Here is a 15302-nt window from a genome sequence, read left to right on the forward strand (position 1 = left end):
TAAAAAAATCTAGTTGCCAACCATTCCTAAATACTCCAATCTCCATCTGTCAGAATGATAATTGTCAAGGAAAAAAATGCATTAGAAACTGTTGTAAATTCCCACCATGCTTTCTAATACAAAGTTTGACATTCTTTCCACTGACTTCTTACTACGGACAAGAGCTGAGTTTCTTATAATTTGGGTTTAAAGAGAAAGCCATTTTGCTGAAATAAATGAAAAATGAGACCAGACCAAGATAATCCCATGGGGCAAATATCCCACTTCTTTCTTTTGGTCCTAAGAAGTATATTTCAAGGAAGTCTAATAGTTATATAACCGATGCCATTAGGTGGTTTTCAGCTGGATTTGTTTCTATGATGGGGTCATGCTCAGCCTGTAGCAGCACAAGTAATGAGTGAAATGCAAATGTTCGAAGTATTTGCTGTTGCAAGTCAAAGAGAATCTATTTACAGAGAGGATAGCTGGAATGTGGAGCTCAGAAGAAAAGAGGGCTCACTGAGTGTGTAGAACCTAAGATTGCTGTTGTCAGTTCAAATAATAGGACCACACACAGGTGTGTTAATTGCCAGAAGGCAGGTCTGAGAGGTTCTTAATTAGGATGAATGGATTTCTACCCGAATTTTTCAGCTTACTGTCAGGGTTTCCATTGTATTCACTGAGGCTGGCTCATTTAAGAGGCAGGTTTGAATGCTGTGTGCAGTGAATGTAAATGAGCCCAAGCTGAGGGACCTCTGCAGACAGACCCAGGTAGTCTTATTACCAATGCTAATAACACTCGGCTTGTCAAGTGTTGGGCTGCATGTGTCCTGGGTTTTGACATCTCTACATTTCTGCACATTGTGTACAGATGTGCTGAGGGTCTTGACTCACAGGGAGAATATCAACACCGAATCTTAACAGCAGGACAGAAAGTTATGCCCACTGAGTGATAAACATGGTGGTGTGTGCTGTGTAGATGAGCGGAAATGTCTACCATACCCTGTCCACCACACTAGAACCTGCATGAATGAATGATGGGAAGTCAGATGAAGAATCGGCTAAGGGGTCTAAATAACACATAGGGCCAAAGTGATGGAAATAAAGCAGATCCAACGGCATCTCTTCACCAGCAGCTTGCTATCCTCTTTAAAATGAATATATAAATAATCACATGAAATAAACACTGCATTTTCCTTAATAGGCAAAATTACACTACAAATAATAGAAAGGTTCCTTTGACACCTGATCAGTGAAATCGGTTTCACCAAATTACCTCTCTAACCTACCACTAACATGATTAGGGGCACTGTATTTCTAGCATAATACTGGGTTGCAGGGGTGATACAAAACATAAATACAACAGGATCTTTGCCTTTGAGAGGCTTAAAAACATAATTACACTACCTGCACTAAGTAATCATGGGCAAAGCAATGTTCTGGGTTCTGGAAACAAAGGAAGAGGAAAGTTAGAAAGTGAGAACAATCCTCATCTCCCTAGTGCCCTCCCTACTGGGAAAACAGATGACTGATTACAACTCAGTGTAGGAAGTGAAACCTGAGGTCAGGGAAGAAATGTGTGCTCGGATGGAGGCCTTAGGTTTTGTCTTTAAATAAATCAATTCCAAATTATGATTCTGCTGCTTACTACCCAAATCCTTTGAACAAGTTGCAGTTGTCTCACGTTTAAAATAGTGATGGCAAACCCCAACTCCTAAATTGTTGTGAGGTGAAACACACACATAACGCACTTGAAAAAGGACTTGCCCACATTAATATTCACATAGAGTGTTTCCATCATCTCAGAAAGAATAATGTCCACACTCTACTCAACATTCCAGAAGAGCCTTACAAATGACTGATAGAAACATCTCTCTGAGAAAAGAATATTACCACTTTCCATTAGGAAACATGATAGGGTTGGAAGTTAAAAAGCTCTGAGTACACACTTGGGCCACCCCATACACAAACCAGATCAATGATTCCCAGTCACGGGTCCTGAACCCACATGGACAGTCAAGATGGACATGGGGGCGTTCAGTTATTTCAAATCTTTTTGTGCCTTTTTTTTTATTTTGGTAAAATGTCAAACATAAAGAAAAAGTTATAAAAAATTCCTGGGCACCCTTTGCCTGGTTTCACCAATGGTTTACATTTTTGCCCCCTTTGCTCTATCATGCTGAACCACTCCAAAGTATGCTAAAGATATAATGTCCCTCTGCCCCTATATACTTCAATATGCATTTCCTAAGAACTAGGACATTCTCTTGCATAGCCACAGCTCAATGATCAAAATCAAGAAACGTAACATTCGTACATCACTATCATCTAATTGACAGTTCACACTCAATTTTTAAGAGTTGTTTCAATAATATCCCTTACTATGTTTTTCCTGGTCCAGAATCCAGTTCAGGATCACACATTACATTTATTGTCTCTTTAGTCTCCTTTAATCTGGAAAAGCTCTTCAAAATGTCTACTTTGAAAATAGAGAGTTATTTTTGTCATATATCTCTCAACTTGACTTATTTGATGTTTCTCCATAATTCAATTTAGGTCAGATATCTTGGACAGGAATAAGAGAAAGGGTGTTATTTCTTCTTTATGTATCATGTCAGGAGGCACGTGAAATTCATTCCAATACTGAACACCCAGTTTTGATCACTTAGATAAAATGATATCTACCATACTTTTTCTTAAAAAGTTATTAATTTTTTCTTTGTAACCAAAAAAACCAAAAAAACAAAAAGCAAAAACCAAAAATCCTATGGGGAGATAATCATTCTGATCCTCATCAAACTTTCCCTCACTAGTTTTAGAATCCATTGATGATTGCTAACCTCATTAACTACCACTCTACAGTCCGGAAAGAGCTTTCTCTTCTTCTTCTTTTATTTATTTAATTGTTTATTGATGCAAATATGAACTCATGTATTCTTATTTTATTTAATAGGCTATAGTCTATTGCTATCACTATTGATTTTAATGTTTTGATTTTTCCAGATTTGGCTAACAGGTCTTCTCAAGATGGGTCATGTGTCCTTTTAATATACCTGCACAATTGTTTAAGCCTTTTTCCACTTGCTGGCACACAGATGTTCCAGGTTCTTCTTGAACTCTTCATGTCCCAGTCCCAGTGTTAGTCACTTTCCTAAAAATCCATGGTTCTAATTAATGCAGAATTATATGGAACAACTAATACTTGGGCACCAGTTGAGTTCATTGTTACTGTTTTGTCATTGTTTCTGGGTTTTCTCAGCAGCAGACAGTGCTAGAAATATATATATATTATAAATATGTACATATTCATTCAAAATTATGGATTCATACTATATCAATTCCAATCCAAAACCATAGTATACATTCAAATCTTACCCCTTTAAATGTTTGTAAATCTGTTATTAACTGTATAAAACCTGACTACCATTATTATTCTCACTGTACTTACTCATTTGCTTAATCCTAGAAACACAGAAGTAGTTTCAGAACTGTTAAATCATAGCACTGCAAAAAGGAAACCCACCAGTTAGAGTTCAATATTTTTATGGGGGGGTAGGTAAAATTTATAAATAATGACATGCATAAATCTTAAGTGTGTAATTTGATGAGTTTTGACAAATGCAAATATTCATGTAACCCAACACCCCTATCAATATATAGAATGTTTCCATCATTTCAGAAAGATCCCTGTGCTCCTTCCATATCAACCTCCCATTCCCAGAGCAACCACTCCTCTGCTTTTATTTACCATGAATTAGTTTTTCTATTCTAGAGCGTCACATAAAAAATTGCACAATATACACTCTTTTGTGTTTAGCTTCTTTTGTTCAGTGTTTCCATGAGTTTCATAGGTGTGGTAGTTTATATCAGCAGTTAATTCCCAAGTAGTATTCCATTATATTGTTACACTATAATTTGTTTCTCAATTCTCTTGTTAATGAGTAGCTGGAGTATTTCCAGTTTGGGGCTATTATGAATAAAGCTTCTATGAACATTAACGTACAAGTCTTATTTTGGAAATATGCTTTAATTTCTTTGGAGAAATAGCGACAAAAGAAATTTCTAAGTCATAGAGTAGGTTGTGTTTAACTTCATAAGAAACTGCCATACCTTTTTGCTAAAGTGATTGTATCATTGTATCATGAAGCACTCCCAAATGATACTTCCATTCATTTCCTCTATTTTCTCACCAAATTCTAAATTCTCACCAAATTTGATATTGTCAGTTCTTTTCATTTTAGCCATTACCATGGGTATGTAGAATCATCTCATTGTAGTTCCAATGTTCATTTCTCTGAGAACTAATGATACTGGTCACCACTTTGGGGGCTTATGTCCATTCATATACCTCTTATTTGAAGCGTCTGCTCAAGTCTTTTGCTTATTGTCTATTCAATTGTCTTATAATTGTATCATAGTAATATTATTACGTTTCCCAGATATAAATCCTCTTTGAAACATATGTTTAGTAAATACTTTCCCAGTCTCTGGCTTAACTATGTCTAGATGAGCATATATTTCTAAATTTGAGGAAGTCTAACTTATTAATTTTTAAATGTTCATTGCTGCTGTGTCTGGTCTTAAAAGAAAACTTATGCACACAAGACCGCTAAGATTTTTTTAATGTTTTCTCCTAGAGTGTTTACAGTTTAAACTTTTCCGTTTAGTTAGATGAGCCATCAATTTTGATACTTTGTGAGACATACCGGTTGAGGTTCTGTTTATCGTTTTTGATACTGATATCTATTTTTTCCAAAAGTGTTTGTTGAAGAGAATTTCCTTTCATTATTGAAATGCTTTGTGATTTATTTTTAAAAAATTATTGAACAGAACCACACTGGCTTAATTACCTTATCCCGATAGTGACACCTGGAAATAGAATGTAGGTCCTCTGCATCTGTTCTTCTTTCACAAGATTTTTTGCATTTCCAAAAACTTGTGTAATGATCTGATAAATACTACTTAAAATAAACAAACAACAACAAAAACCCTGCTGGAAATGAACTTCTACTAATAGTCAAGATGGAATGGTAAGGACCAATTTACCCTCCAACCTGAAGCGAATGAAAAACGCAAAATATAAGATACAAATTTTTAAGATATGAAACATCAAGCAATGAAGGACAGTAATCCTGGAAAAGTGAGAAATAAATGAAGTGAACTGTAAATTTCCCCAGCTAGCCGCCTTGAGAGAGTGTCCAGGCTACAATGCAGGGAGGAGACTACCTTAATTGAGAAAATAAAGTGAGAATCAGGGGAAACCAAGACATCTAGAGCTCACAGGGAAGAGTGCTGGAGGGAAGAGACGCACAGGGAGAGAACTCTAGATATCTGCAGAGGGTCCCCTTCGAGTATTCTACAGAATAATGATCAGTGTGTTGTATGTAAGGAAACTAACAAAAGCTGGACAAAATTTTCTCAAAAGGATTAAACAAAACAATCCTCAAAGTCTACGTAGGAATTATAGTAATACCTCTTCTCACTAACCAGACTACAAAACCTTCCTGGGAACATTAGGAAGAATAAGGTCTTGCTTCATTAGTGAGAAATTAGCCCTAGATTCAATACTGTTCTGATCCACCTAAGACATTTTAAAAAGTTAAGAGGCAAAAGGATCAACCTACTTCCAAGTAACTTAACTTCACCTCAGAATAAAGGTCAAGAATATTTTTAGGAATACAAAAATATTGGGGCGCCTGGCTGGTGCAGTCGGTTAAGCGTCCGACTTCAGCCAGGTCACGATCTCGCGGTCCGTGAGTTCGAGCCCCGCGTCAGGCTCTGGGCTGATGGCTCGGAGCCTGGAGCCTGTTTCGGATTCTGTGTCTCCCTCTCTCTCTGCCCCTCCCCCGTTCATGCTCTGTCTCTCCCTGTCCCAAAAAATAAATAAAAACGTTGAGGAATACAAAAATATCTAGCATTCAACAAGTAAAAACTCACAATATCTGATATCCCATCAAAAGTTATATGACATAAGGGGTGCTGGGTGGCTCAGTCAGTTAAGTCCAACTCTTGATCTAAGCTCAGGTTTTGATCTCAGGGTCATGAGTTCAAGCCCCAGGTTGGGCTCAATCAAAACTGGGTGTGGAGCCTACTTAAAAAAAAAAGTTACATGACATGCAAGAAACAGTAAAATATGACCCATAATGAGAATAAAGTTCAATCAAAATCAAAACAGAGCTGGCATTTACATTAGAATTATCAGACAAGGACATGAAAATAGTTCTTACAACTGTATCCTGTTTGTTCAACAAGCTGGAGGAAGGACAAATAGAGACATAAAAGATATCACATGGCTGAAATTTAATATCTTGGGGTGAAAATGACAGTGTCTCAAAGCTAAAGTTAAAATACACTGAATGGAATTAAAAACAGATTAACTATTTCATGATAAAATATTAATGAACTTGAAGACACGATAGAAATTATCTAAAAAGAAACATAGCGAAAAAGGAATTCCAAATATAAACAGAGTATCAATGAGATATGGGACAAATTCCAGCAGCCTAAAATAAGTGTAATTAGAGTAACAAAAGGAAAAAAAAGAGAGAGGAGGGGGTAGAAAAATATTTCTAGGCTTAATGGCCAAAATTTTCCAAATATTTAAATCCACCAGTCCAAGAACTCAATGAAACCAAAACAATAACAAAAACATGAAAGGAATTACAGTAAGTCACAGCTTAAACAAATTGCTCAAAATTAGTAATAAAGAAAAAAATCTTAAAGTTATCCTGAGAAAAATGACATAATACATAAAGTGGAAAACATTTTTTTTTAAGTGGAAAACATTTTGAAAATACTTTTAAAAAAAATTTATCAATCTATCAATCATATCTACCCAGTGAAAATTTCTCTCAAAAGTAAAGGCAACTGTCTAATGATGAAACACACACACACACACACACACACACACACACAGAAAACAAATTCCAATAGACAGGAATTTTACAAAATACCTGACCAGTACCCCTCAAAACTACTAACGTCATCAAAAATAATGAAAGCCTGAGTGTCACAGCCAAGAGAGTCTAAAGAGACATAATAACAAAATGTATTGTGGTTTCCTGGATGGGGCCCTAAAACTAAATTTTAAAAAAGCATTACCTAAAAATAAAGAAAATATGTGTAAACTTTTGTTAATGATAATGTGTGATTATTTCTTCATTGATTCTAGGAAATGTATCATACTAAAGTCAAATGTTAATAATAGAGAAAACTGGGTGTGGGATCTTCAGGAACTCTTTATAATATCTTTTAATTCTTCTGTAGATACAGAACTTTTAAAAAGCAAAGTCTATGAAACATGAAGGCAAAATAAACACTTTCAGACATACAAACACTGAAATAATACGTTACCAGCAAACCCATATGACAAAAAAATTTAAAGAAATCCTCCATGCAGAAGGAAAATGATACAAGACGGAAATATGATTCTATGCAAAGTAATGGAGAACACCAGAAATGATAACTTCATGTGTAAATATAAATTTCTCTTGTTATTTAAAGCCCTTCGAAAGAGAATTGACTATTTTAAAAGCTAACGGAAGAAAAATAACAATATAATCTCAGGATTGTAACAGAAGGAGAAGTAAAAGTTTGAGACCAATAGCTCAGAGACCAAGAGGAGAAAAATGAAACCACTACTCTAATGTTACTGAGGCTCTGTTTTCTCTTTGCCCTTAAAACTGAGTAATTTCTATTGGCCTCTTTTGTTAAGCACATCCAGTAAATTTTTCCATTTTAAATATTGCATTTTTAAGTGCCAGAATTTCCACGTGATTCTTTTTTAAGCTAAAATTTCTGATGTGTTCATTGTGGCCATGGTTCCCTATATATCTTGTTCATATTTATAAAAGCTACTTTAAAGTCCTTGTCTATTAATTCCAACATCTGGTTCAGCTCTTCATCTGTCTCTACTGACTGTTATTTTCCTTGACCATGGATACCATTTTACTATTTTCTTCTTTCTTAATATGTCTTTCTCTATTTTACACTAGATGTTATGGGTATTACATTGTAGAGATTATGGGTTATATATCCTTTAAAAAAGTTTGATTTTATTATCAGAGGTGGTCACCTTGACTAAATTCAAATTCCAATGTATGCCTTCCTGTGATCATCTTTAGTCTTCCAACTACTTTGTTTCCCCAATCATCTTCTTATAGTCTTTCCTGTGTATCTGCATTTTAGGAATCAGCCAAAATTTGAACAAAGTTTATAAAAAGATTTTGGACTTCATCCTTTATGATCAGCCCCTTTTCCAAGATTTCCACCCCCCCCCCCCACCTCATTTTCCACTACTCTGGCAGCCCTGAATTCCATGCTTTGGATCCTCAAGCCAGTATGACTATAACTTGCCACTGAGTTTTAGTCGCACCATGACATTTGAACTGGGGAATATCCTCAAGTGAAAAGCCACATAAAAGTCGGACTCATCCAGTTCAGTGCCTCTCTTTCAAGGGTCAACTCTGCTACAGTTTCCAGGTGTCTGTCACTCTCTATTGACTTCAAATAGTTATTTATGTGTTTGTTTTGTTTTTTAAAAAAATTTTGTCTTAAGTTTATAATTATCTGTGAGAAGTACAGACTAATAGAAGCTACTCTACCATTATTGAAAGCATCACCACTCCAATCTGTTTTAAACATGTAGAAAGCACACATTCTCTGCCATTGTATTACATAGGAGAGTTGGAAGAGGTTTTTTTATTCTTTAAGCTAAAATTTTCATGAGCTAAGTATATATAACCTTGAGTTATGACCTACTGTTCTCATCCATCTTCCAATATTCATTCAAAATATTTATTGTCAACTGTGTGCCAGCCACTCCTATAAGGAGTATATATTATAAGGAGTATAATAGCAAATGAGAAAAAGCCCTGATGTGTATAGCTTATATTGAAGAACCATGATATTAAGTTTTAAGCTCAAAAAATGCTATAAGACCAAGTTAATAGAATAAAAAGTGATGAGGCAATAGGAGGGGTGGAAGTGTTTATATTGGATGGTTAGAGAAGACCTCTTCTGGATAGGTAATGTCTGAGCCAAAACCTAGGTTAAATGCCGAGAAAGAAAGCTATGAGGAAATCTAAAGACAGGTTTCTCAACCTTGGCAATATTGACATTTTGGTGGCAAATATGAGAGATATGACTGTCATGTGCACTGAAAGATGTTTAGCAGGATCCCTCATCCCTATACTCTAGATGCCAGTAGCATCCCCAACCCCAGTAATTATGAAAAACAATGTCTGAAGACATTGCCAAATGTCTGCTAGGGTGCAAAATTGCCCCCCAGTTGAGAATCACTAATCTCCATGCGGAATATCCCAGGCATAAATTACAGCACAAGCAAAAATTTTGAGGTAGGAACAAGTTCAGTGACTCAAAGGAGAAAAAGAAAAACAGTAAAGCTAATGGATAATAAGGAGGAAAGTGGTCAAGATAGGCTCAGAAAGGCAGGGAGAAGACCATATACTTGCTTCATTTAAAAGAAGGTGAAAATCAGGGCACCTGAGTGGCTCAGTCAGTTAAGCGCCCAACTTCAGCTCAGTCATGGTCTCACAGTTCATGGATTCAAGCCCCGTGTTGGGCTCTGTGCCAACAGCTCGGAGGCTGGAGCCTGCTTGGATTCTGTGTCTCCCTCTCTCTGCCCCTCTCCCACTCATGCTCTCTCTCTCTCAAAAATGAATAAAAGTTAAAAATTTTAAAAAAATAAAAGGAGAAAATGAACTATTATTCACAGAATGCACTTTGATTAAAATATATATATATATAAAAGTCCTTGATGATGAAATATTTGTGGACTATTTTAGAATGCAGAAGATGTGGCCTAGAGGCAAGGAATTACAGTATAAAATTCAGAAAGCTGGTATATACAGGAATTTGCCTCATTTTCTACAGATGCTCCTTTTTGCTATATAAAAATCCCATATAGTTTTACTTATAGAGCAGCACATGGTGACAAATTCTGCATAGCCAGCAATCAAAGGATCATTTCTTTGGTTAACAACAGGATCACACCCAGTACATAAAGGCAGACATATAATATAAAGACAGATATATAAAGGCAGTTCTATGAAATACCTAATTTGGATCCAAATCGTCTTTTGATAGGCATTGTATGGTAGCATATTTCTGCTTAAAAAATTTGAAGATCATAGAGATGAGAGTTAAAGATGAAAAGAAAGAATGATTTATAACTAGTATTTCTTAATTGAAAATAATCTCCAATTCCATTCACGCCTAGAAAATACATTTCTAGTTTGTTTCCCTTTGCCTTATATTGATAAGACTCTTCACAGGCAGGATTCTTTGTTTAAAAAAGAAATTCTACTTTTGGGGAAATACTGACAGATTGAAGATTATTTTAAGTTAGTGAATTCTGTTATAAATTGCATTCCTGCTTTCACTCTATGAGATTTCAAGTTCAAGTAGTATAGATATCAATGCATTTTCTCATCTGTTAAATGTAAAGAACTTGTTTGAGGAGGCTGAAATGCTATTATAGCAATGCTATGGATATGTTCCAGCATGTATAGTAACAAGATATTCTTCCAAATCCCTTTATCTTATGTAGAAAGGATGACATGAGTTTTTCCATGTCCTAGCAGTATTAAGATGTCAGTCAGCATCAAACGCTATTTTAAATTTCTAGTATCCATTTTCTCACTTGAATTCCCTTAATGCTGTATGTTTAGGGTACACCTGAACATGTCATCTTATGAGCTTATGACAGACTAAAAAGAAATACCACACATTCATTTATAGCTTCATCAAACTATTTAAGTCAAATGCAAAACTAAAAATAAGAATGATTCATAGTTTCGTGGAGTCACATGCTCTGTACATAACAGGCACTTAAATATGCCTGGATGAATGAATGAAGTGTTCAGAGTTCAAGGGTTCTTAAAGGTCCGGTTCAACCTTTTCAATTTATCAAATCCCAAGGCCAAAATACTTGATGCAAAGAAATTAATTTTTGCAAACTTTAATAATAGAAACATCTGATAAGCTCCTCTGATTACTTTTGCTCATGTTAATATTTTTGAACATAGCTATATCCAACTACCCACATATACCCATTCATATAGTAGTATATTTATCTATACACATAAAAATGAATATTTCCTAACTACTAGGCATGGCCCTTAGATATTGTGGATACAGAAGGGAATAAGACATAGCTTTAATGCTTCAGGAGCTTAGAATCTGGCAGAGAGAAACATATGTAAAAGTGATTTATAGAGTAATCCATGCTATGACCGAGAAAGACACACTTTTATGAGCGCCCAGTAAAAAGATCCATTGGTTCTACTTGGGAAAGGTGGCAGATGCTCTTTCAGGTGAATTGTGGCTGTGTCTCAAGGTTGAATAAGAGAATAACAGACTCAAAACATGAAACCATGCTAGCAGGGGAGCGTGTACATACAAGCCCCAAGGTGTGAAAGCTCAGAGCATATTTGAAAAGCATGGAGTCCATGTAGAGGAGTAGTATAGTTGAGACCAGAAGTGGGCATACAAGCTAGGCTGTGGATAGTCTGGTAAGGAGCCAGACTTGAGAAAAAAAATATACACTTCAAAGGATATTTCAGGAGCACCACACAAACAGTTTAGTGGTTTGAAAGCTATCAGTGACAGTGAGAAGGATGGATTTGAGATAATACAGAGACAGAGGCATTGAAAGGAGTTAAGAGGTTAATGCAAGAGTCCAGGTGACAGATGGCAAGGGTCTGGACCACAAGAGTGTCAGAGAGGACAGAGAAGGGAAACCTAGCCCTGGAAGCTGGTTTGGAAAAGATGAAAGAAATGAAGGCCTGAGAGTTTTCTGGGACAACTACATGAATTAATTTTCTTTGCGGACATTCTTTAAAATATTATAAATAAATTGCTATATTTTGAGTAAAAGTCAAAATCCTAAAAAATGCTCTATAAGGTATGTAGGATAAGATTCCTGTTACCTCTTTGACCTTGTCCCCTTTGACTTAATCCCTCACTACCAGCTCTGTCCTAGCCACACTAGCCTCCAGGCTTTCCCTCAGGAATACAAAGCACTCTCAGTTTAGGGGCATCCCCACCCCCACTGCTTAAAACCACAGCCCGCTCCTTGGTTGTTACTCCCTATCTCTCCCCCCTAATTTAAGTTTCTCTTTCTGTGTGGCACCTATCATCCATCCCCATAATTTTATGTATGTGCATAATTATTGCCTTTCTCTCCCTACCAGGTTGTTAAACACTAAGAGGTCCAGGGTTATTGTCAGTTTTTACTCCCCCCAGCAAGAATCTCCCCCATTATCCAACAGATGTTTAGTAAATATTTGTTGAATAAAATAAAGTGTGCAGGAATGAATGAATGATGGATTAATCTCACCTTAAGTAGAAACATTGATAAATGTTTTAAAATTTTGAAGCCATGTTTCTAAATCTTACAATTTATATCTTTATTGCAGAAAAAGATACAGGAAGGAAAACATTTGCCCCTGACCTTCTTCACGGAATTCCAGACAATGTATTTGATGAATCTATTTTTAGTTTAGTTCAAGTATTCACCTTCTGTCTCCTACATGGTTTCTAGAATATGAAAAATTTTGAGTAGGCTTACACCATTCATTTTAAAGGATTTTATTTTTTATTGTCATGGAGTCTATCTTACATCTTTACCCTTCATAGTATTCTTAAATTATACTTCTGATCTCTGTATAAATCCATTCCCATTTCCACCCCAGAAATTTTTCAGGAGCTCATTCTTCCTTCTTCACTTCACTACTCCTGCATCTACTCTCTAGAAATCTGAATGAAGGCTGATCCTCATGTATTCTCCCACCAGTGTCCTTTTCCATCCAAACCCCTACATCTGATCTCATGGCTACTCTTACATCCCCAGAATAAAGGAAAGAAAGGGCTATGATAAAAGATAGTACATCTTATAACCTTATTTAAATGATTCATGATATAACTATTTTAATTTAAAATTGAAACAAAGTATATTTTTATACAATTAAAATAGAAAGGAAAAAAAACCCCACAATTATTAGGCTAATATTCTGTTCCAGGCCCTGAGGCTAAGCACTCTCCTACATGTTATGTTTTTACTTTGCACAGATCTCTAAAGATAGGTATAATTGACCCCCTTTTTTTTTTTTACAGATGAGGATATTTAGGCTAAGAGAGGTCCAGTGACTCACCCATGGATGCACAGCTACTATGGGTAAGGCAAGATTTTGAAGGCAATTCTGATGCTAACATCTATATACTTCATTAAGATAGGAGAAACTGTCCTGACAAATGAATTAGGCTAACTGATCCCTAAAATTGCTCTCAGTGCTAATATTCTGTGGGTGTAGAAATCCATACTATTATATCTGCCTATCACAACAGTAACTTCAGAGCAACCTCCAATTTATATCCATTTTAATCTAACAGCTAAGGGTAAGCAAAGATAAGCAAAATCATTTGAAAATCTCTAAGAAGGCAACAAAAGTATGACTTCAGCTACAGAAGTAAAAGGTCCAATTCTTAATTACTTTCCACGTCATCCCAAGTCTATTCATGACAAGTGTTTGGAGGTGAAGTGACAAAACTTAGACAAATGGACAAACCATGGTTTAACTTAATATTGTATCAAATATCAACAGTATGCATAGTATAAACTTGGATATTCACAGCATGCCTTGTCATCAGAAAAGCACGCTATTATTACCAAATTAAGACACATAAGTATGCTTGTGCCCTGCCCTTCAGCTTCAAAGCCTAGTTGCTGAGGATCAAGACACCAACATTACAGTCGTTGGTAATCCCAGTTAACCCGTGCAGTCCAAGGCCCCATCCATGTATGGCAATGGCATGTGCTGTGGTTAACAGCCAAGGGGCTCAGCAGAAAAATCAGGCTCTGGGAGACCACAGGTCACGAACACTGAGCTCCACATGGGTAAGAGAGCAAATGGCTCATTCTTCTCATTTGCCAAATGTGCTTATCATGAAGTAAGAGATCAAGTTCCCTTGGGGATAATGCCCACCCCATTACCACCTCTAATAAATCCCAAGGTAAAGAAAAGTGTGGAATGTTTAAGCTCGAGGAGCTGTCGCACTGATGTAACGTGCTCTCCTGATCCAGCTGGCCATCAGAGAGTAGGTGGCCCACACAAAGGTGGAGTGAAGGCAAGGCAGATTCTAGGCCCCAATTGTCTTTCTTTCCATCTCTTTCTAAGGGCAATAGTACAGAATGGTTAAGAGCTCTGAATCAGACTGTGACTGTCCTGCTTTGAAATCCTGCTTTCTGCTTTATGTTAACTTTATGTGTGAATCTAGGTCACTTGACTTGAGCCTCAATGCTGAGGATTGAATAGGACACTGCATGACAGGTATTGCCACCTGTCCTTATGCAGTGTAGGGGTTTAATAAATGCTGGCTATTTATATACAGTATATTATTTATTCTCAAGGTCAATATATGACATATATGAATTACCATTAATAATCAGAAGGGATAAAAATAGGAAGAGTGGGCTATTTTAAGTAGTTTATACATTTGTTCTTTTGGGGGATCACCTTCTTCCATATGTGTGGTGTGGAACTCCCCACCTCTCCCCCTCCGTGTGACAATGAATTATTTGACCCATCATATTATCATTAACCAGCATCACTCTCTCTAGAGGCAGCCTCTGAGTTTGAACAGGGATTTTTCTTGACCTGCCTCACAACCTGCAGATTCTCCAATTGTTTTCAATTTCGGTAATTTCAACTTCAATTAAATTAAATTAAATTTCAATGAAATCAACTGGAAGGACTTATGTTTGTCGAATGCAGTGACTAGATTTACCAAGCCATCATAATACACGGGGCACAGCCTTATAGTTAGGACAAATGAGGTTTGGCAAACACGCCTTTTCTTTCCTTTTCCAAAACTCTGCTCCCCTCTTTGGGTCTGCCTACGGATGTCTCGCACTGGCGCAGGTGCCCCTACCTTCCATGAATATTTACAACTTCCCTGGACATACCTCACTGGCTTTGTACAGACAAAAACATCAGTGGTCTGAAAAGGAATCTATTGACTTAGATGTTGTAACAGAATTACATGTGACCGCTCCCAGGGACATTTACATTCAAAAGGAGTTGAGAGTTTAACCAAGAAATTAACCTTCAGCTGCAGAATTTTAAGTAAGAAAAAGACAATGTTTTCAGCCACCTGGTTTTTCACTAGTTCTTTCCAGATCATGTCATTTCAAGATCTGCATAGTCTGTTGATGGAAAATATTCGGTAAAAACTTCTTTAAAAAAGATTGTAAGGTTAAGAGGAAATTACCTTGCTGACTGTTTAATCTTAAAATGTGCTGC

The 15302-nt window shown here is 36.4% G+C and overlaps 1 long non-coding RNA gene across 1 annotated transcript in view; it reads left to right on the forward strand.

Annotated features, from left to right (window-relative positions):
- Positions 1–15302, forward strand: part of LOC123379799 — a 79016-nt gene that overhangs the window by 44169 nt on the left and 19545 nt on the right. Inside the window, exon 3 of the long non-coding RNA XR_006584668.1 lies at positions 13117–13177. This is a non-coding gene — a long non-coding RNA (uncharacterized LOC123379799). The remainder of the gene's footprint in view (positions 1–13116; positions 13178–15302) is intronic.

Source organism: Felis catus, chromosome C2 (assembly GCF_018350175.1).
Source record: "Felis catus isolate Fca126 chromosome C2, F.catus_Fca126_mat1.0, whole genome shotgun sequence".
Taxonomy (NCBI): Eukaryota; Metazoa; Chordata; class Mammalia; order Carnivora; family Felidae; genus Felis; species Felis catus.